The sequence below is a fragment of the Taeniopygia guttata genome, chromosome 2, assembly GCF_048771995.1.
Source record: "Taeniopygia guttata chromosome 2, bTaeGut7.mat, whole genome shotgun sequence".
NCBI lineage: Eukaryota > Metazoa > Chordata > Aves > Passeriformes > Estrildidae > Taeniopygia > Taeniopygia guttata.
Window position 1 is genome coordinate 103,932,497 of NC_133026.1, and position 24,141 is coordinate 103,956,637.

A 24,141-nucleotide genomic window follows, 5' to 3' on the forward strand; every position below is an offset into this window, starting at 1 on the left:
CTTTGATGTGATACTGTAAATAGTAGCCACACATAAGAAAAAAACCCCTGTTATTAAAAATAATTTGTGCCCAAACTTTAAATTAAGAATTCATAGGTTTTTAAGAGGCCACACATCAGGCTGAAGAACCAAGCTCTCCATTATCTCCTAGCTGGATTCTCTCTTCATTTGTCACAATAGGTTCTGAACCACACAGTAGAAAGGATTTGCATGTCACCTCTCCAGGTGTTTCACTCTGCAAGTTTTCTAAACACTGAAAAGAAAACAGAGCTGCCTTACAAGGGCAAAGTGAAGAATAAAATTGTGCTTGTGCAGACTGTTGGATTCTTGTTGGAACCCTGCAGTCCTGGGCCCACTCCCAGATACAAGTCTCATGAAAAGCTTTGTTGGAAGGAAGCCTCTAGAACAGCTGCTGCCCCTGACAGATGTGCCAACACAGCAACCAGAGAGTCAGTTTCCATAGTGATTGCAAACTTTGCTCATGTTCTTCTTTCGTCCCTGCCAACAAGCAGGCACTGACTTGCTCCATATCAATGCGACATGTATTTAAGTATTTCACAAGCTGCAGTCTATGAATATAAGCACAGGAGCTGAACTGACACCTGTGGCACACCTCATCTGTGTCTAGTCTCCTCAGGGAAGAAAAAAAAGTTATTTTGTCTTATTTCTTTCTCAATGTACTGTTATTTTAAGAATCATACTATTACTGGCTTTTTTATTATTTCAGACTTCTAAAGATACCAGCACTTTCAAATGTTGCAAAATAAGGTGAAATTTGTGTTAAGTAATACGGACAGCATCAATAGAAAAATATATTGAAAATCGAAATACCATTGTGCATTTAAATAATTAAATTGCAGTTGATTCAAACCTGTTACTACAATATTTTTCAAGCTACTGCAAGACCTTACAGCACTCATTGCCCGTGTGTGGTTCATCCTGTGCATATTTATTTTTCTGTAATGCTCACCAAATGTTAATCAGGCATGACCTGATCTTTAGACCTGCTCTCTCTTTCCTCTTTTTCCTTAATCTCCCTTCCCCTTTTTCCTATTCCTCTTTAATTTATACACACATGCTTATGTGTGTATAAATTAAAGAGGAATAGAAAACTGTAAGAAAAGAATTGTACCAAATGATTAAAGTTAGGGTCATGCATAAAACCAGGATCCTTTGGAGCTGAAAGAATGATCCACAATGAATACTCTTCTCACCCTAATGTGTAGCATAGATGTTAGAGTCCAGAAATATAAAATGTGACAAGTGATGTTAGGAGATGGCAAAATGCAGACATGTTATAAATAATAATGGAGATGTTTTGCAAAATATTCATAATCTGAAACCGAAAATACCTGTGGTGTTGCCTAATTCTACTTGAATTTATAAGAAACATGGATGGTTCCCAGTGCTTGAGTATCTGACGACAATTTGTACATTTAATAATCAGCTTTGTTTTGAAGAAAATCACAGTATCTTTTATTTTGGTCCTGTTGATCTGTGTTTGATAACTGCATCAAGACTCATTAGGTTTCTGTTCAGTTTCAATTTCAGAGAAAGGCTTTTGAATTTCAGGAAGGTTTAAGCAGGAGATAGATTATCTGATTCTGGTGTTTGAGATGTGAAGTATGGAAAAGCAAGAACTTCAGATGTTCCCAGGTCGCATGTAAGTAAGGTGACATGCGGGCAACTACTGCACATCAGCAACATACCAAGAGCTTCTCCCTTGGTGTTTGAAAGGAAAATAGTTACTTACAGTGCCAACATCTCCTCCATACCCCACTCTCCATGGCAAACAGAAAGAGTCCTCTCCTAGTTACTTCTTGATCACTTCTGAAGGACGGTGTTAGGAACAGTGTGCCCTCAAATTTGCCCGCTTCCTGACATTGCCAGGAATGTACAATCTATGTACTAAAATATCCTCAGGACACTCCACAGAAAGCCATCTGGGAACTCCAGTGGGGCAATTGAATGACCCTGGAGAGGTTCTGCATGCTGCCCTTGAGAAGTCACTCTCCCTACCTTGGCAGGTGGTGAATCTGATTTTGACAGCTACAAAACTGCATTGAGGAAAAAGATATTGAAAGGGACTGGGTGTCAACAAGAAAGAAGCTGAGAAAAGCATTCACAGCCATGAAACACTGAAATCTCAATTTCACTTAATCCTTCTTCCAATGTCTAGTTGAGGTACTGGTATTTGCACTTGCAAACGGGAAAGTTTTGCTACAAGTTGGAAAGTCACCCATTGGAAGCAAAAGTTTAATTAAAAAAAGACCTGAACAGATTTGTGGATGATAGCACAACTCTGAGCCCTGCTCTGGGGCTCCGAAAAAAACCCCAAAAATTAGGGTAGGAAGTAAAGTGTTTACCAGAGGAAAACAGAAAAATAATGTTTTAGTGTAAATATTTTGTAAAGCCTCATTTATGTCAGGCCTTATTCACCTCCTAGAAAAGTTTTCTCCATCTGCAGCAGGTGCCTGGAGAGGCTGTGAAGATAGAAAGGGGCATTAAAAGCCTATCTTATGCAAGAGAATGAAAGTGCTAAACATTTTTCACCAAAAAAAATGAAGGCTGAGAGGAGATACTATTGCAGTCAATAAATATTTCAGGAGGCAAATATTAAGGAGAGGAGGTCAGTGTTAACACAAAATTATATGAATGTGAATTGGCTATGAATTATTATATTGCTCATAGTATCTTGCTACTTTACAAAGTCAAATATAAGCCATAGAATATATCTTTATTTATCTGGGTAATATTTTTTTTCATTAAATGAAAATATTATTACAAGCTCTGTGACAGGTTTGTGTGTTATCATGTGAGAGAGCTCTGCTGCTATATAAGACTTTTGAAATCCATTAAAAAGCAGGTGTTGACCCTTTATCTCTGCCTCTAGTGTCAACCTGGTGAATGAAATATGTTCAATTGAAACTAAATTCTGGTTAGAAATGAGTAACCTTATTCAGGATTCAAGTTCATTAAGTTTTGGTTCACAGTCTAGTGTTATTTTGTTCAAATGTTATCCTTTCCAGTACATAATTTCTTCACAGTATCTCTTACTATTTCTCATTGAAATAAAAAAATTCCCAGGTATTATGTCAATGTATCACCAGTGTCAAATGAAGACATTTACTTATTCATAGTATCCAATTCTACCTTGTATAAAAATATTTTATATATATGTTGTGTAGCTGGCTACTTCCTTTTGCACTGTAGATTGGCATTGTTGTAATCTTTTGCTCAGCTAGCATTTACTGTGCTGGCTGATGTTAAGGACGAAGCCAAGAAGAAATTAATCAGTGGAGCTATTTTGCCAATTAATCACACGACAACTTACTAATTTCATTAATGATTTACTTACTCACTTGGATACTTTCCTTTTACAATAGTAATATAAAAGGCCAAACCTAAAACATTAATTCATAAAGGCATTTACAATATTTTTTTTCATCCAGTACCCATCCCCCCCCCCCCAAAAAAAAAGAGTAAAAAGCCCCACCCAAAACAAATAAAAAACCCCACTCAAATCCCCAAACTGCACCCTACTTATTTCTTTCAAATCTTGCAATTCAGCTGGGAAAGGATCATTTTGACTTCTCCATGCCTATGACATGGGATGCACCTGTAAGCAGTGATGGAAAGCACCCTCAGGACACTAATCTCATTTGAGTAACCAGAAAAGTATTTCATCATCCTCAGGCTATTCACCAGCTTGCACACAGAACTACATAAGTCAGACAATTTTTTTACTTTAAAACTGAGTTGATATTCCAGGATTGCAGGACTCCAGGAATGAGCTGTAGCATACATACAACTGAAATATTGCTCTGCACATGCAAATATTGCCAGATGTTACTGTGAGATGGATGTATTAATGAAAACTGTTGTGTTGTGCAGCAAACTCGCACTTGGCAGTCTGGAAATTCTTCCAAACTCCAGGCATAGGTTAAGTGGCATAGTAACACTGAAGAATTCCTTTTACCTGTAAGAGTTCCTGTCTAGTTCCGCTGCCTCAGTCTTGCAAAAGCTGGTACCAAAATCAGTGCACACAACTACCACAGCCTTCATTTAGTCCAACATACTGATAATTCCTCAGTCTCACTGAAAGAAGATTTTGCAAAAATTTTTGCAAATTAGGAAGTAGGAGCATTGAGAGGTAGATGCAGTTTTCCCTGCTGTCTTGGACTTCCATGCTATTCTGAAGAATCTCTGAATTGTAAATGAAACATTAGTGGATTCAGGTTCCTCAAATTTGCTGTATTCTACCCAGAAAGATTTCAGTGTGTAAATTCTCCCAGTTACTACACACTACTATTGCTAGGTATAATAACACATGTACAAAGATGAAGTGATGTACATCAATATTTAGTTGTTATAAAATACAAAGCATATAAAAATAGTAAGACACCATTAAATCAAAAGTTTGAAAGGCAAATGAATTAATGGAAATTAATAATAAACACAGGACTAAATTACATTATCCTTATTTGATAGGAATTTGCTCAGAAGCCAGGAAAACTGATAACATCTCCTAGGTTTGAGAAAAGAAAGGTTTCATTTTCAATATTTTAATATACATAACAAGACTAAGCATAAATTTTCTTCTGAATGCACTACTAAAGGAATAGTTCATTGATACCTTCAAAGGCAATAATAATTTACATCTGAGTATCATTCAGGAATAATGATAAAAGGAAAACCAACATTGAAATGGTCCTATGAAAATATCCTCAGTCATCATAGAGGAATATGCAAGAATGTCCACTGTCCAGCGCTATATTGTTATTAGATGTGGTTTTCCAAACAGAACAGTCAAATGCCCTGACAATGCCTGCTCTTTTTCTCCCTTTTTTTCTATGATAAAAAGCCCCACCCAAAATCAAGAGACAAGTTTCAGCTGTATTTTTACCTTTACCACAACCGTTGCCTGCCTCCTTAGGATCACACTGAAGAGCTCTCATTTCATCCCCTAATGCAGACCTAGCAACCTCTTTGTCAGGGTAGCCAAACTCACAATAATGATGCCCTTGACTCCTTCCAGCCTGGTGATGTTGGAAGAGATGACTGTAGATCAAAATTTAGGAAAACAAACCTGGCAGTACAGTTACCAGCATGCTAAGGCTCCATGTGCAATTGGCCACTGTTCATTTTTGCACAAGAGTAATAATGGTGGCAAGAATCGGTGTCCCACTTCAATTTTGGAGACAGGAAGGAGCTAAAGAGGTGGGCTGTGGGCAGAGGGAAATTGCCCTGCTTTTTGTGACTTGAGGCAGGTCAGAAATATGGCTTGATCAGTCCCATCCTGCAATGAATGAACATTGCAGCAATATCCTGTTGTATTTCTAAAAAGCAGTTCTAAATAGGCAACTTTGCCTACTCACTGTCTAAGATGTAGTAGGTGAATGGAGCTCTGAGACGGCAAAAAAGTAAACAGCTTGCTGAAGGAAAAACAGAAGATGGATACTATCCAAAAGAAACAGATCATACCAATGAGTTCCAACATTTTCTGGATCAAAATCCAAAATTTGGCAGATTTCCCTACTATAAATGCTTCTAAAAGTATTGCAAAAATTCCTATGTGGAAGTTCTAGTAAAACAAACTTGACATTCTCTATTGATGTTGAGTTTCCCTTATATTTTCTTATTTATTCCCATATGCAGCCTCACACTTTCAAAAGTTACTTTAAATATTTATTTCCACTATTATTGTTGTTTATTTAAACTTTCAAAAAGACAAACAGTCATCATGAATTTTTGTCATGTGTATGGCAAAACTGCAAATTTTCCTAGTGCTGAATATCTATCATGCCAGTAACATCTGCCATGACTACCATGCTGTTCTTTTCTGGAATGATAAGTTATCATGCAGAAAGACAGAACATCTTGTAGGCTGAATAAAGACTGGACATGCTTATGCTAATGTAATACTCAATCCTTTTTCTTTGAAAATCCTTAGGGAAGATGTAAATAGTAGCAAGAAGCTCTATTATCTGTTCCTGGAACGAGACCCTTTAACTAGTAGATTTGCCACCGACCTAAAGAACAATGGTTAAACAAAAGTGTAAAGTCAACAGCTAAAAAAGGTCAGGCTTTTACAAGATAATTTTGAAAGGTCGTGAGGTGTTTGTGAAATGTTTAAAATTTATATGTTGCTCAGCAGGCTGCAGAATAAGAAGAGGACATTAATAGTTTAAAAGAAGACTTCTGGTCCTTTAAGAGGTGAGACAGAAATCTTTTATTTATTCTTCAGGGAAAAAAGCTTTGTAGCTATGATGAATGCCAGATCAGACAGCACAATTCAAGGGGTAAAGAGTCTGACAGGACAGGAAAAATTAATCTAGGCTTTTCAGCATGAAAACCCGCTTTCTGCACTGACTGGAAAGGTACTCAGGATTGTAAAACAAATTGCACTTTTTTGCATGGCATTCATGTTCACCAAAGCAGTAAAGAACTAGGTCCTTTCTAATAACCCTAAAGTTTACTGCAGATTTTTCAAAGAATAAGAGCTTTTGCAGTAAGATAGCAAAGGTGCTTTAGTTCACTATACTGTTGCCAAGTGGTCATTCTCACCCCTTCTGCACCATATCGTCCAGTTTTCACCTGGCCAAAAAATTAAAATAAAACTAAACATTAATACAATAATTATTTTCTTAATAATAATTTAAAAAAAATTATTTTTTACCATTGTCTTCCCAAGGAAGAACACTGAAAAAATCCACATATTTGTCTTGTCCATTAGAAATGTAGATCAGAATGTAAGATCAGCTTCAGTGATGAGCATAATGAACCCATTACTCCCCATCCTCTCTTCAAAGTCTGTCGCATTTTATGTTACCTATAGCTGTGTTTATGCCACTCAAACTTTGCATTGTAAATAGACTGAAAGCACTGAATTATTTCACATAAATCTCTACATCTTATCATCATATGTCATACTAAAATTTATAAGTGGAGCCAAGCAGCATGAATAGACTCTTCATAAAAATATATTCATTTATGTGCGGGAAAGAAATGGCATAATATTATCATTAATATATTACATTTATTTATTGATAGTGCCTGAAACATGAGCAAACTGAGTTCTATTATAAAATACACTGCATAAATGCACAGTATCTGAGGTCCACAATCAGTTTTCAGTAGCCAGAGCTCTCACTGTTATAAAGAAGGGGAAAATAAAATTGCAAAAACCACCTGAAACTGGTAGCAAATGAATCCAAGGATAACATAAGAAACATAAGAAGCTTAGTATTGTACTTATTCAACCTGATCTCAGTACAAGAGTGTTTTGAGATACTGATAAACTATTCACATTGTACAATTACAGTGTTTAATTTCCCAGAGGAGTAAAGTTGTTTGGTGCTCTGTTGTGTGTACCTTACTCCATATAGAGACAGTTTCTACAGGAGATCATCAGTTCTGCATAAACTTTGTTATAGTTGCACCTGAAGCTCTTTAAAATCCTTCATGCTTGAAAGATTAATTAAGTTGAATGGCCCTGGAAATGTAATTCTTTTTAAATGCCTCCCTAAGGCCTCTAACTCTTCTTAAACCAAGACTTTCTTTCCATTATTTTCAAGCCACACAAACTTCATTTTCCCACTTATCACTTCAATCTAAAGAAATATCATATATTTGTCTGTTGTTCTTCTCCATTCAGAGATAGGCAGGGAGCCCTTGGGACTTATAGGATCATTATGTTTCCTTTGGCTTGGAGAGAGATTTCATGAAAACCTTTAATTTCTGCCTTGTAATGTGGAAAACAATGATCTTCACCATCAAGATTTAATTTGCAGTATTGTGGTCATCCTTAACAGCACAAACTTTTTCACCACAAATGACAACTAATGGTACTTCCAGACTGCTGTTTAAAGGTCACCAGCTCTCGTTTTCTCACAGACAGAGCTCCATCTAAGAAAAGAGAGAAGAATAAATGAAATCAAATATAGTTTCCCTGGTTTTTAGTTCCACTTGTCTCTATATTTTCTTCACCAAAGTGTGTGTAAGGCAGTGATTGCTGCTAAATCCTTTCCATAGCACTTAGCTTGTGTCACAAATCTTTTAAAAAAAAACAGCACCAAACAAAGTATCTGGAGTATACCTATAAATTAGGCAAATTCAATTTTCACAATGTCATAGGAAAGAGGTATTTAATGAGTGAGGTAATGCACTTAGGAGCTAATCTTCTGAAGTCTATTATAAATAGTGAAGCTTCCCATTTTCTACTCCACACCTATCTTTCAGAAGTGCTTGTCTTCATGATTTTTCTTAAGAATTATATACAAAAAAAATCTTCCTATCTATGTTTTCAAGCACGCAATCTTGCTTTGTCTCAATTACTCCAAATTTTTTTGTATGCTAAATGAAACAAGGTGTCTGGCATTTGGCCTCTGCCACCAGAAAATATCACGCTGCATAAGACAGGGTAGTAATGTTAACAGCTGGAGATATCGGAGCAATAGAGACTCTGGAATTCAAAACAAGGTAAATTACTGGCTGCAATTATTAAAATGTTCATTTTTTGTTTAATGACATCTTTAAGTGATATTTTATCTACTTTAACATCTTATTAAATTTAAGAATATATGCATTGCCATTAATTTATGCATTACCAGAAACAAAATGTAAGGAGATAAAGTCAGGTAAAAGTATGTGGGTATAGACCTTAATCATACTAATGTCTCTCTATCTGTGTCCCAAAAGCCAGGAGTCTGAAATACAAACTAATCCAAAGATTGAAGGGCACTATTGGTTCTTAAATGTCTTAATCAAACTACTTTTGATGCCTTTAAACGGAACAAAATCAAAACAGTCTTCTGGAGGACTTGAGAGTACTTATTCAAAGACAGAAGTAAAGATGAAACACTGGTACAAAGAGGAGGAATCCCCACTGGGAAGTATTTGGCAGATACACCTATCTGATGTGGTGAGTCCCCATCTGTTAGGCTGGTAGTGATGAAGAGGCAGTCAGGAAACTGTGGTGAATCCATTGGCAAGTTACCCAGGAGAGTCCAAAGTCAGTAACGATGCTGAATGCATTTTTGCTAAAGCTGGGAGAAAGGAAGAGAATTTCAAGATGGTACAATTTGCCATTGACTTGACATTCATAGAAGAGAAATAGAACAAAAGTAAAGACAGAAAAACTGGCAGCTTCAGCCCAGGTGAATGGGGTAATGCAGTTTAGGCTCAACAATGGAATGGAAATTAATATATGTGAGCATAACTAATGTCCCCTGCTCCACACCTGCTTGTGAACTTGAGAATATTGCTAAATAAAAGAGTCCGGAGTCAGCAAGTGATGGCAAAGCGATGTTCTGGTCCAGAACAATTCGGTTTGCATCAGCAGAATAAATAATCCCAGAGGAGCAGCCATCCCTGCTCCCTAACATATAAGACACCAATCTGTGAAAGACAACACCACAGCCACCAGTTGGAGAAGAACCTGGCTACTGATTTTCCTAGTATATCCTTAGTTTTCGCATGGTTGTACCAAGGCTCCAGCCCTGCAGTCAGAGTGGTGGCTGCCTGGTCCCTGGTGTTGTGCACCCTGCCAGGGAGCTGGGTGGCTGCTGGCCGAATCACTGTGGGCAACTCATCAGGCAGAAATGGTAAAGGGAAGAAATGTATTCTCCTCCAACACAAAAGGATCACACACTTTGCTCATTACAATGCCACAGGCACTGCCCCCTCCAAAAGGCGATAAACTACAAAAGTAACTGGTCCATCTCATGTCCATCCTGCTGTATTAAACTCCTCCCCTCTGTTGCTTGGGTTTGTTTCTTATATGTACACTTACATCTTGCTTATGGAAACACTTTCTGAAAAAAGTTCCTGATGTAAAGGGGAATTGATGCAGATGGCAACAACATGGTCTTATTAAATTTTATAACCTGGAAAGGTATGAAGCAGCAGTAAATGTTTTCTCTGACTGTGATTTGGGGTAGCTATATTTTATATAGATTTTCAGTTAATCTTGACCCAACAAACACTCAAATATGGATCTCAAGGGATAAATCATTCAGGAAAATTAAAAAAAAAGCAAGTTGGCTTTAAAATGTATTATTCAATTCATGAAACAGCATGAACTCTGTAATAAACTGTATCATGCAACTCAGGAAATTCATGATACTGTGAAATCCAGTTCAGCATCCTCAACAACAGGAGAGAGTATCTGCAGTGACATAGTAATTTATTGCATTTTAATATATAAATAACCGTTGAGTAAAAAACATTAAATGTAATTTGACAAAGTAAAAAAATTGTATGCACCAAACTCAATTTAATATAATTTTTCTGTAAATCCCTTTGTCACCAGTATTTAAGAAGGTAGGCTGCGTGGTTCATATTTGACTGAAGCTCCACAAAATTGTTTCAATTGATGTGAACACTTAATATGCTCCTTTGGATACATATGTGATAGAATTGCTTTTACCTAGTTACTTTTGACAATGGCAAAAAAGAAAAAAAAAAAAAAGAAGCGAAGAAAATAGAGTTTAAGAGAAATCTAACATTCTACTGTATTTTTGAAGTCTTGGTAATAAGTAGAAAAAAAAGAACTCTGGCCATTTTCTGGAGGTCCTTTTTTCTGGTAGAAGCAAATTCTCCCCTTGAAGCTTCATTGCTTATATTTAAAAAGAAGGAATAAAGTAGATATTCCATAAGCCACAAACAAATGTGAGTTAGATTTCTGAGCTCCCTGTACTTCTGCCTATTTCCTGAAGGGAAATGGTTTTATCTATCTTTGTAAATGTTTATCTTTGGATGCCTGTGGGTTGAAATTCTAGATCACTCCAAGATATAAGAGAATACATGGAAGTTTTAACTCTTGACATCCTCTGTGGAATCAACTTTGTTAGGGAAAGTAATCCAGTGACAGCAATAGTCCATGACAGTTTGAATAATATTCAGTTCTTAATATTTCCATAATATTTCTGGTTCTCTATATTTTACTCACTAGTATGTGTTGTTTGGGGACCATCAGAAATCTTTCTGATGCTGTTTAGCATCAGCTTTTGCATTTGTACTTCTGTCTTAGTGCTACATGAGAGAATAAATAAACAAACAAATGAATAATGCCATCATTTGTCTAGTCATCCCAACAATGTGCTCTAAGATTAATGGTCAGAATTAAATAAAGCTGTCTCATCAAATGCGGTTTTTATACATCTTTCAGGTAATTAAAAAATCTAAATATGAGCCCCAGTGCTCAAGGACTCTGTGATATGTGACTTTGAGTCCATAAGACAACAAATGATTTAATGCGAAATATAAATACCGAGAACCACAGGACTCACTTTAGCCATTAGAAAATTAACATTATTTGATACTATTCACAGTGCAAGAGGCTTAACTTCTCCTTCTCATCCTGTTACTGCCAATATCTCTGGTGCATTCTGAGGAACACCTTCATAAGCAGAGTGATACACCTGGAGAAAGGTGAGGTGTTGTCTCAAACTGCAATGCTCTTTACTTCTTTTATCTTCTTCTGTTTCTGTCTTATTTATATTTGTTGAGATATTCCCAACTCATCTGCCTCTGATAACTATTAGTGTGATTGTTTTATTATAAAATAGAGAGGCTGCTAACCATTAAGATCTTTGCTATCAAAGGCAAAATATTAAGCCTTCCCTTCCCACCCCACCAGTTCCCCCCTAACTCCCAAACCAAAAAAAGCCCACAAAAAAACAGGCAAAAGTAATTTGTTATATGCTTGAGTTAGGTATCTTAGTAAGATAGTTTGTTCTGTAACAGAATTTTGCTTTCTTGAGGTAATTAGGTCCCAAGTTGACTTGCTCTGTTCTCTTTTATAGAATGTATTGCATTATTACCACTTGGAAGACAGAAAAGCCCTATGCAAAAGGGACTTTTCTCTAGCAAATGAATAAGCGTGCATTTTTTGGGATAGAGACGATGAAGAGAGCTTGCATTGACAGCGCCAGAAATTGCATTATAGCTTAGAAATTGATAAGATATAACACCTCACCGTTGCTGGGAGGAACTCTGAATTTGCACCCTAATTTTTTATTACAGAATAATGTTGTTACATCAGAACAGACAAGAATTAATTAATACCAAAACAAAATGAGACACCTATTTAGGAAGGAGTCACCACATCCTCTTTAGATGGGGATAGTTCTTCTCAACACCAGTGTGATTGCTCAGATCTCAGTGAGGCAGAGGCCTTGTCCCTGTGGCAATGATGCCTCAGAGGAAGGAGAGAGGTTTGACATACCCTTATTCCTAACATCCTCATTGTCTAGCTGAAGGCAGCCCCTAATCAGGCTGCACATTGCATTTCAGGAGCACCAAACTCTTGAGGAAAGGAGGAGGCAGAGGAGCTCCCACAGGTGGTCTGAATCACGCTGCTTTTCCAGCCTGGAGGTGCCTAAGTATGTGCTCTGGTGATGAACAGATAGGGGAACAGCTGAGTTAGTGAAAATGAGGCTCCTTTTTTCTCTTTTGCTCAAAAAAGGATTTTTAGGCCAGGAAACAATTTACAGGTCTAATGTGGATTCACATGACACCTGTTCGGGCAGTTTACTGTAGTAATTAATAACTGTAGTGAGAAAAATCTGATGAATCCCATTATGTGAAAGAAGAGAAAGGCTGGATTCCCCAGCCATCCTGATCACAGCAGACACATAGAAAGGTGGCTCTCCTTAGAAAAGTGGACCTCCCAAGACACATGGAGACATAATAGGAATCGAACAGAATTAAAGTAGAATTAGAATCATAGAATCATTTAGGTTGGAAAAGACCTCTAAGATCATTGAGTCCAAGCATTAACCCAACACTGACAAGTCCACCACTAAACCATGTCCATAAGCATCACATCTACACGTAATTTAAATACCACCAAGGCTGGTTACCTAACCACTTCCCTGGTCAAGCCTTACTGTGAAGAAATTTTTCCTAATGCCAATCTAAACCTCCCCTTGTGCAATTTGAGGCCATTTTCTGGTCTTACCTCTTGCTACCTGGGAGAAGAGGCCAACCTCCACCTTACTACAACCTTCTTTTAGATGGTTGTAGAGAGCAATAAAAACCCTCTTCAGCCTTCTTTTCGCCGAACTAAACACCTCGCAGCCCCCTCAAGTGCTCCTCATAAGACCTGTGCTTCAGACTTCACCACCTCTGTTGCCTTCTGTGGACATGCTCCAGTGTTTCAATGTCTTTTTCCAAAACTGTACACAACATTTTGTGTCTGGCCTCACCAGTGCTGAGTACAGGGGGACAATCACTGCTCAAGTCCTGCTGGCCAGGATGCTACTAGCCTTCATGGCCATCTGGGCACACGATGCCACTTTTTTTCCTACTGGATTTAGAGAAAGTAGCTTGATTTACCCCCTGTAAGCGAGCACTCCCAGGTCCTTTTACCCCAGGCAGATTTTCAGCCACTCTGCCCAAGGCTGTAGCACTGCAGGGGATGCAGGGTCCAGGACTGCTCTGTTGAACCTCATCTAATCAGCCTCAGTTCATCAATCCAGCCAGTCTAGATCCCTCTGCAGAGCCTTCCTACCCTCCAGCAGATCAACACTCCTGCCCAGCTTGGTGTTGGGCAATGACCCTTGTGTGGGTCATTGATAAAGGTAGTAAACAGGACTGGCCCCAGTACTCACAGTCCAGGGGACACCATTTGTGACCAGCCATCAGATGGATGTAACTCTTTTCACCACCATTCTCTGGGCCCAGCCATCCAGGCAGATTTTTGCCCAGTGCAGAGTGCACTTGTCCAGGCCACCTGCAGTCAGGTTCTCTAGAAGCTGCTGTGGGAAACAGTGTCAAAGGCTTCACTGAAGTCCAGGTAGACAGTATCCACAGCCTGCCCCTCATCTGCTAAGTGGGCCATTTTGCAGTAGAAAGGCATCAACATGGCCAAGCAGGACTTGCCTTTCAAAAACTCACTCTGTCTGGGCCTGATCCCCTGGGTGTCCTGCACGTGCTGTATGATGGCACTCAAGATGATCTGCTCCATACCCTTTCCCAGCACTGAGGGGCCTGTAGCTCCCTGGATCCTCCCTCCAGTCCTTCTTTTAGACATTTTCAAAGTTCCAGTCAAATGGGACCTCCCCAGATAGTAGGACTGTTCATAAAATAAATAAAATTACTCTCTGATCGCTTCCACCAGCTTCCTTAGTATAGTTGTGTGGATCCTATCTGGCCACATGGACTTGTGTGTGTCTATGTGGCGTAGCAAGTCACTGACCATTTTCCCTTGGATTAGGGAGCTTAATTCTGGTGCCCATCCAGGCCTTCTAGCTTGGGCACTGGTCATCTAGAGATCAACTGGTCTTAATAATAAAGACTAGGGCAAAGTCTTTAGGTACCTTGGCCTTTTCATCTTCTTTCATCACTGTATTTCCTCCCTACCCAATAAAGGATAGAGATTCTCCTCAACCCTCCTTCTGTTGTTAATGCATTTACACAAAAAATAATATTGTCTTTTACTACAGTTCTTTAATTGGATGAGGAAAAAATTAATAAACATATGAAAGGTGTATATGCCTTTCATTTTTTTCTGTCTTAAAGATGATAAAGAATAATGCCAGGCTAACATTCTTCTGCTAGCAGTTTTGCAAACTATGCCTCGTTTCTCAGTAAAACCCGTTAGGTTATTTTTTACTAATGTGGGAGACTCAATATACTGGAACAGAAACCGGACATGGCTTTGTAAGCAGCTCAGAGAACAATATGTATTAGTTCATCTGCACTATCTTTATGGAGAGGTTGAGTAACATTTCATCATTTTAGCCCACAAGTCAAGTCAGCTTCCAAATTCCATTCATCCACATTTCTACCTCTTCTTGTATCTTGCTGTCCTTTAAATGATTCTTTATTTACACAAAAAGGGTGTAGACTTAAATTGGTTAAGTAACAATTGAATTTTCCTCGTAAGAAATGTTAAGTACAAACGAAGAACAGAAAATCATTAGAGAGCAAACTGACTTTCACCAAGGAGAATTAGATGTGTTATGCCCAGATTCACCAGGTAGGGTGATACAAATTTCATCAAGTTTTCTGTGCGCTTCTGTGCGAACAAATAAGACCAAGGAAAATCCTCTGGTACAAAGCTCATTCAATTGCTCAGGTAAAAAGCTCATTCATTGCACGAATTTTGCAAATGAAATAAAAACCTTCCTTAAAACCTGTTAGGAAAACTTTTTTATCTTTCTGTACCTATTTGGGCATTTGAGAAGTAGGAACTCTGCCTTACTTGTGCTTAAAAGATTTCCTGTGTTTTTTTCCCCTTTCTTCCAGTCTTTTGAGACTGTTTCACAAGATCTTTTGTGGGACAAGATGTTGCAGATAAATATTCTCCAAGGTGTCTATACCTGCACAATTTCCTGGTGCTAATTAGACCTGTGTGCCTCCTTGCTGCTGTTGTGGAGCACACACATACTGCAGCCCTTGTGAAGTCAAGCTGCAGTGCTCACAGGATAATCACATCTAACATTCACCAGTCCAGGACAGAAATTATTGCAACAAATGCCTGTTTATATGCAAATTAGGCCTCTCTTGCTTCAAGCATCATCCTCTAATTACTCAGCTGTTTCTCTAGTGTGATTTATTGAATCAGCAATTTATGAAGATGGAATGGCATAACTTAATTTACTTGTGTAGCTTCATTAATGGTTAAGGGGTAGAAATATGTATTGTGTCACTACTCACAAATAGTATTTGTTATCACTAGAAGTTGATATGGGTCATTTAATTTGTCTATGAAAATTTATTTACACTGTGTTCTGAAATCAACAGCTCCTCAACAAGCTTGTCTCTCAAATGCTTCCTGCAGCATTCCTGCTCATAGCTTGAGCATCTAAGCTTAAAGACAAGTTCTGAGAAAACAGCAACAGCTGGTACTAAACAAAAATTAAATAGATTAATTGAGTAATACCAATATTTTGTAAGTAGGGAGGAACTGACTGCATTCCTTTTTATTGTGTCACTGCTGAACACAAAGTTAAATGAAAACTGTATGTATTTTAGAGGTTGAAACAACATATGTAACCATCAAAATAAATGTGTGTTGTAATTTCATTCATGACTAATAATATGTTAGGAATCTGAGTGCTGAAGACAACAAATTATAATGTTAATCACTAAAGGAAGCATAATATATACAGGTTTAATTGTTTTCTTTCAGTTGCTTTGCACTACTGAATATCTCAGTTATATAGGAATGGTGGGGAATGCAAATTAAACTGAAAAGTCATGTTCTAGAAACACTTATGTTTTATATCACAGATACTGTATTTTCATGAGATTATTCTGTGTTTGAATCACTGCAGTGTTCTCATTTCTTCTCCAGATCTCAGGAATTTTTTTTCCTATAGTTTCTCTGTTTATCAGTTTCTTAAATTTCTTTTAAGATAATTTTGGCAACATTGTCTTAGTTTTTTGTGGTGAGGGTTTGGAAAGTATGTCTGTAAATCAAACTCTTCAGGCAAAGTGAAGGATAGCTTCAGAGTATTCTCTTGTGGTATTGATAACATTTTGCACAGGAAAGTCAGATCTTCTAGAGGTAATATATTAGTGTGTTGTGTTTTTCTGCCCAATATTTTTGGAACAAAAGCCTCCAAGTTGGTCTGAAAGTGACAAGGCACAGCAAGCAGAAGCAACTTCCTTGAACTTAAAGGAATTTTTTATTGTAAAACCTACATATACAGGATTAAGTTCTGAAAAAAAATTCTTCATGATTTCCCCCATCAATTACTTCTTCATTCCAAGAACTGGGCCTTTGATTTACATAATATCAGATATAGCTTTGAAGGTTATTCAACAGAAAAAAAAAAAGAAAAGGTGGAATCAGGCTTTAATTTAATTATAAACATTTTAAGAATATTTTAAGAAGGTATAAAGAAAAGTAAGCATGGCAATTACTCCCTGTTCTTGCTAAACACACTATGGAGTTTTAAAAAGATACTTGAAATCCAGAGAACTAAATAGCAACAAACATTTCAGATCTCAGACCAGGGGAATGATTATTCTTTCCTTTCTGGTAAAGTCTTTAAAACATATGACTTTGTACTGGCAGTAGAAACACTCATTATAACATATGACAAAGAAATCTTTCAAAAAGAAAGAAAGACATCTTATTAAGTCACCAGCTGAGTTTGGTACCAAGATTTAGAGTGTGGGAATAATGACAGCCAACTGCTCAGCCATGTGCAGTGGGTGCTATCCTCATGAGAAAGGTCAGAGGAAGATGACAGGATGCCAGTTAATAATACACATCTGAAGCAATGATCCTCAGAGGACCATCAAAACTGCAATGGTCTGCGGACAATTATGTTTTGTCTTTTAAACTGAGCACTGGCACTCAGGTTTGTATCATCACAAAAGAATAATACGAGATGGCATCAGAAAGAGAGGTCTTCTGTTTTGCTTCTTTTAATTACTGTCCAAGGAGAAAATGCCCTTTACTGATGTCTTAAACAATAATTGTTCTGGTTATCATAAAGGGTGACAGTGAAGGACAATGAGGGACAAGGAGTTTGCTCAGAATTTTTTCCCCTTAGAAAGACTTTTTCCTTGATTGGACTGAATGTGGAGCTCTAACAACCACAGCTATACGTATCTCTTCATTACATGATGCTTTGTAGCAGCACTACAATATTTTTATTGGCAGCACTGAGGAAGGTGGGAAGTAGAGGAGGAATAGAGATGTGCTAGGGAAGCCAGGCAACTGTGTAATGGGCCATAGAGTCTCAGGGATATATGAAGAGTTGATTTGAGACTGAAACTGAGATACAAAATCCCCCAATATGTTCTTAACAACCTACACTCTCCTCTTTTCTTTATCCTTCCTTCCCATCACTCCTCTGAGCATTTTCTTCTGTCCCTTCCCGATGACTAGGACAGATCTTAGATATCAAGGAATGCAGGTCCCTAGCAGGCTTCTTGGTCCCATACATCTCACCACATTCTGTACTTGTTGCATGTGTGACACTTTACCAAATACAGTGCCAGCAAAAGTGGAAGGTCAGGCCTACCTGAGCCTGATTCAGCTAAGAAACAATGCTGCTTGAAAATATACCATATATAAACGTAGATAAAAAAAGAGCTCATGTTGCTATGCATAGTGTCACCATCTAATAATTTTGTCATCCTGAAGTACGGTGGACAATTCAAATTGTGATATTCCTAGAATTCTTACAATGCCATTGTCTATTATTATGCTGTTCCTAGCTTTGGCACTGGCTTGCCTGGGGAAAATTACATAATCTTTATGCTTAATTTTCTTCCATCAGGAAGCTAATATAATTGTAGAATTACATTACGTTACAGTGCTATGGGGACATAATATGTCAAATCTTGAAGCAGAACACCTGCCTCTGAGCAGAATAGTGCTGCATATCATAATCTCTTTCTCTTAGTGTTTACTGCCTCAGACATATTGCCCCTCCCACATAGCTTCTCTGCTACAGGACATACAAATCTAGCTTGGATGTCTATTTTCCTTCAGTCATCAGACTTCCAGCAGTTTTCATGGAATTGCAGAATATTCTGAGTTGGAAGGGACCCCCAAGGATCATGGTGTACAACTCTAAAGCGAATGGCTCATACAGCCTGTGACCATGAATGACAATGTTAGAGCCATCCTTTAACTGGCTGAGCTAATTTTGATTTCCAAGAAGATTGAACTGAATGTTCATTTGTGCAGAGGACATGGTTGGGCACTAAGAGTCACCAGATTATGCTCATGAACGACAGAAGGCACCCAGATCTGCAATTCTCTCTCTTTCCAGGTCAGCGTACTCACAAAAAGCTACATAAAACCCACAGCAGTGTTATGTTACAATCAAAAGAGGGCTTTGTTGAAGATAAACAGATAACAACTAACCTATGACCAATGGATATTGATATTCATTGCTGAGATTATAACATCCAGATCAATACAGTTTCTACTTGCATTGCACCTCCCTCCTCTTTAAACCTCCATCTCAGCTTTTTTACAACTGAATTACTGCTAGCCCAAATGTGGGCTACCTTTACCTACACAGAAAGATAGTAGATTCATTTCATCACCTTCACAGTATGAGTGAGATGTTAAATTTTTTTAAGCTGCCTCATCAGAATGCCAACAGCACAGCGCTAGACTATTTTACAATAATGGCTCTAAATGTCCTATATGTAAAACTGAGGCATCCTTGCCTTCCAGTCCTCTATAAAATATAGCAGATGTACAACAGTCATGAGGGCAGCTATATCTTTAGGAAAACGGTGGTAAAAGAATTTGTCTTCCACCATAATACCTGTGGGCTGCTCATCCTTATGAAATCATCTGAATGGGTCTCCAACTATCCTAAAAAATTTGGCTGTAACTTGGGACTACTTCAAATACATAAAAATCTGCTTGTTGACAGCTGAAAACTCTACTTAGAAGACTCGTATTGGGTTTGCATGGCCAGGTTTTGGTAGCAGGGGGGCTACAGAAGCAGCTTCTGTAAGAAGCTACTTGAAGTTTATTCCATGTCCAGCAGGACCAAGATGGATATGCCACTGGCCAAGGCTGGGCCAATCAGAAATGGTGGCAATATCTCTGTGATAACATATTTGAGAAGGAAATAAACAGGTTTTTGTGCAGATGAAATTTGGGCCAGAGCAGGGTGAGAATATATGAGAAGAATAACTCTGCTGTCTCAGTGGAGACAGAGGGGAAGGAGGTGTTCCAGGCGACAGAACTGAGCCTCCCTTGCAGCCTGTGGTGGAGAGAGACATGGAGAGACAGCTGTGCCCCTGCAGCCCACGGAGGAGGACAGGGATGTAGAAATCCACCTGTCTGTGGAGGAGATCCACCCTGGAGCAGATGGATGCCTGAGATGAGGCTCTGAACCCATGGGAAACCCATGCTGGAGAACCTCCTATCAGGGACCTGTGGACTTCTGAAGACAGGAGCCCATGCTGGAGCAGTTTTCCTGATAAGGCTAGTGACCCCATGGGGGACCCACATTAGAGCAGGCTGTGCCTGAAGGACTGCACTCCATGTAAGAGCAACCCACATTCCAGCAGTCTGTGGAGGACTGTTGTCTGTAGAATGGACACACATTGGAGAAGTTCACAGAATTCACAGAATGATTAGGTTCCAAGAGACCTTAAAGACATTGAGTCCAATCCATGCCCTACCACCTCAACTAAGACATGGCACCAAGTGCCATATCCAGTTTTTTTTTAAACACATCCAAAGATGGTGACTCCGCCACCTTCCCAGGCAGACCATTCTAGATCATTTATGACTCTTTCTGTGAAAAACTTTTTCCTAATATCCAACCTATATTTCCTTTGATGCAGCTTGACACTGTGTCCTCTGATTCTGGCAGTTGCTGCCTGGTGAAAGACCCTCACCTGACTACAACCACCTTTCAGGAAGTTGTAGAGAGTGATAAGGTCATGGAGGACTGTCTTTTTTGGAGGGACCTCATGCTGGAGCAGGGGAAGGACTTCTTGAGGAGTGGGAGAAACAATGGGTGATGAACTGATCAGAACCCTCACTCCCTGTCTCCCTTTGCTGCTGGCGGGGAGTAGGTAGAGCCAGGAGGGAGGGACAACTGGGTGTTTTTACGGTCTGTTTTTACTCCTCATTTTCCTGCTCTGATTTTGTCAGTAATAAATTCAACTAATATCCCCAGTTTGTGTCTGTTTTGCCTATGATGGTATTTGGTGAATGATATCTCCCATTTCTTATCTCAAGCCATGAACCATTCATTATGCTTTCTTCCCACTGTCAAGATGTGGACAGAAGTGATAGAGAGGCTTTGGTGGGTGCCTAGCGTCCAGCCAGCATATACCCACTACATGCATGGACCCAACTCTGATTTTGGTCACAGACGGCAAAAATCTGAAGACACGTCACTGGTGCTACTCCAGTGATATTGCCTCATACTTCCTTGCAACCAAGAAGTGTTTTGGTTTTGTGTTCTGTTCACTCAGATATCTCATATCCTACTATTCTGCTAGCAGTAGGCAGGAAGAATTAGTGAAGGAAAAGGATACCTGTGAATTCATAATTCCTGAGGGAAACACTTTTAGTTTTATTTTAGATATTATTCAGATCTGTCATGAGATCAGTGTCCCATACAGATGGACTGTGCTACTATGATGCTGAACATATCTTGAAAAATCTCTGGTAAAGAGAGCTCTTAAATCCTCCAAATTAGACTCAGATATGCAGCCTGCCAAAAATGGCAAATTAAGAAAAAAAGTGTAATACAACATCCAGCTAATGAGAGCCCTAGAGTAGTGAGTACAACCAATTTAAACCACGGGGTCAATGGCAGTCACAGCTTTAATAATTTTAGAGACATTTAATACTGCACAGGGATAGAAAACATCTTCAGGAACTTGTCTTTTACAAAAAAAAAACAACCTAAAAACCCATCATAACCCCCAGAAACAGTGAAAGCCAAAGAAAAAGTAACAAGGAGAAGTAATAAGAACCTGTTCCACTTTTAAAACTAATATAATGCGTAAATTTGACAACTTCACTTCAGAAACAGGGAATTGCAGAAAATTGTGCTACATTACATGATCACACATGAACCAGGGAAAAAATTATAATCTAGAACAAAAAATAGAGAAGAATGTTCTTCTTAAACAGTCTCAGAAATTATTTCTTGTCTTTTCAAGATCATATTTGAGGAATGAAAGCAGAACAAAGAAAAGAAAAAGCAGAACCTGTAAATCGTCCATGTGCCTCACACCCTGTCCATCCCTTGCATGTATGTGGAGTACCTGGAAGATGCTAACACTGAATCAGCATGTTGCAACTCTAGCAGGCTGAATACTAAACTGCGCAATAGAGGATCAAGTTCTCAGACGATCCTCCTCTTAAGAGGATCTCTTGCCAGATCCAGAATTATTAGTGCATTATTAGTTACTACATAAGTATTAATCACAAGATACCAAATACAAAAGTAAAGGAAACTGAAACCGTTGTTGGATGTTTTCCCATTTTACCCATTCTCTTTTTTCCTCATTATCATATTTCAAACTGTATAAATTTTTGATTGCTGTGATATAAATAAAATACAGTTTTATGCCAGAGATAATTCTAGTGCTGACTTCAAGTTCCCCCATTCAGAGATCTAGTATTATCTCTGAAAGATAACAGAGAATTGTAGAAGCTGAAATTTTAAACTTTTGTTTCACTTGAACATAAGATGCAAAGTAAACAACAGTATTAAAGAAAAAAATTCCATGTGTCTCCTTAAATATCCAAGTACTCCCTTTTGCTAATTTCAAATCTTGGTTGTTTGTAATCAAGCAGCAAAAGTCAAGTGCCTTCAGATTTTTTGTTAAGTTTTGACATCCTGCTATCTCCAGGTGAACATATTTCATTAAAAAAAGGCTGAATTATTATCCACCCATTGAGAAAAAATAGTTTACATTAAATTAATATAATATATAGTACTTACAATATAATTAATATATGACCCTATTTTGTGCAGGCTTTTTTTCCCCTGGTTCACTATTATGTCTAAAGGTGGTCCTTAAATCAACTCTGTTTAATTTGTTTCCTGTCTTCACTGGCTGTCTAGAATTTTTACAGTGTGTGAAATTGTTCTGGAGTTATAAATTTAATTTACATATTTGCTTGAGACAAAATTGCCCTTCTGCTTTCTGGGGGAAAGAAATATAAGTTTCTAGTTCAACTAACCTGAGACTTTTAACCGTTGTTAATCAAACTGAGTGCATGGTTTCCTATAGAGCTAAACTGAGTCAGTCTACCTGAGCTTTGCCCTCACAAAAAAGCCTCTCTATTTATGTGAATCACAGAAGCAGTGATGTAAAGAACTTTTCTTTGTCATTCTAGACAGTTTTCAGAATATCCTGTTGTGAGCTCAAAATGGGCTGTTTAAAACAAAATCACAATTTAATCTCTATTATACTGCTGTCATTAAATGGTCAATGAAGTATTATACACTTACTAAAAACTTACATAATTTTCTTTCTTTGCCAAATGTTCCATGATTAAGCCAAACATTTAAAAGTAGATGTTGTCTGAAGATTAATTTGTGAAAGAACAAGAAAATTATTTTTCAAATAAAAATATTTCAGTTAGGACAATGTTAGAAATCTATCCCCTCCCAATTAAATTTTTAAATTCATTGCTCTGTACTAAACCACTGTAATCCAAGAATTAAGAGGATTTAACCTTCAAGAAAGTAACTCACATTTTTTTTAATATTCTTGATGCACAACCTTAAGCAGCAGAAAGTAAAGCTTGTTGGTGTTTGCTACCACTCTTGAGGACACTTCAGGAACATTCCTTCTGCTAATGCACACTTTCTGCAATTTTTACTGGAACAGATGAGGATATTCAGAATATTAAGTACATCTCCAGTTACATAATATTGTAGATATGAGTTACTCATATTTGACCCAAGGCCAGTATTCATATTTTATGTTTGACAGGAAGAGGATTGTTAGCAGAGGGGGTGAATCAAGCATACTTTCTCTAAATCCAGTAGGAAAAAGAGTGGTATGGTTCTTTTGTTATTGTGGCCATGGTCCTTTTGAAGCTTACCCCAAAAATTATTAAAATTGAAGTTAACCCACGTTGTCTTGGTGTTTGAAGCACCAAAGCACCATATTTTCATTTTTTCACAAAAGCCATACTATTTATCATACTCACTTCTGTATGCTTATTTCAAGTGCACTCAATCATCTGCCTTTGAAGGTCCTCTGTAGATTTCCTAGAAGATCCCTCCATTACCCACTTCCCTTAATTTAGTAAAGTAATTGTTACCTATCAGTGTAGGATTCTGAAAGAGCTAGAGATAAAAGCAAAATTGAAAATTATGTTCCCATAACACAGAAAAAATCCTTTGAGATCAAGACCTCCCTTTGACAGATGCGGTTACTGCTCGTCACAGCCTACACAGAGGTATTACCTGAAAACATCTTATATATAGCCAGGATAAAAAAATGACACAAGACAAAATCACCGTGCTTGCTCCTCTTCTTTCCCTGCAACCAAACATCTCTTCCCCTCTGTAACCCAAAAGTAGGCCTGATTCCTCAGAGGATATCCCTTCCTTGCCAGGGCTTTGTGAGGAACTTGCAAAGGGCTGTAATCACCTCAACGTGCAAAATCTAACAAATCTTTTCGGGTTTACCCAGAATGAGCCTAGGTGTGATCAC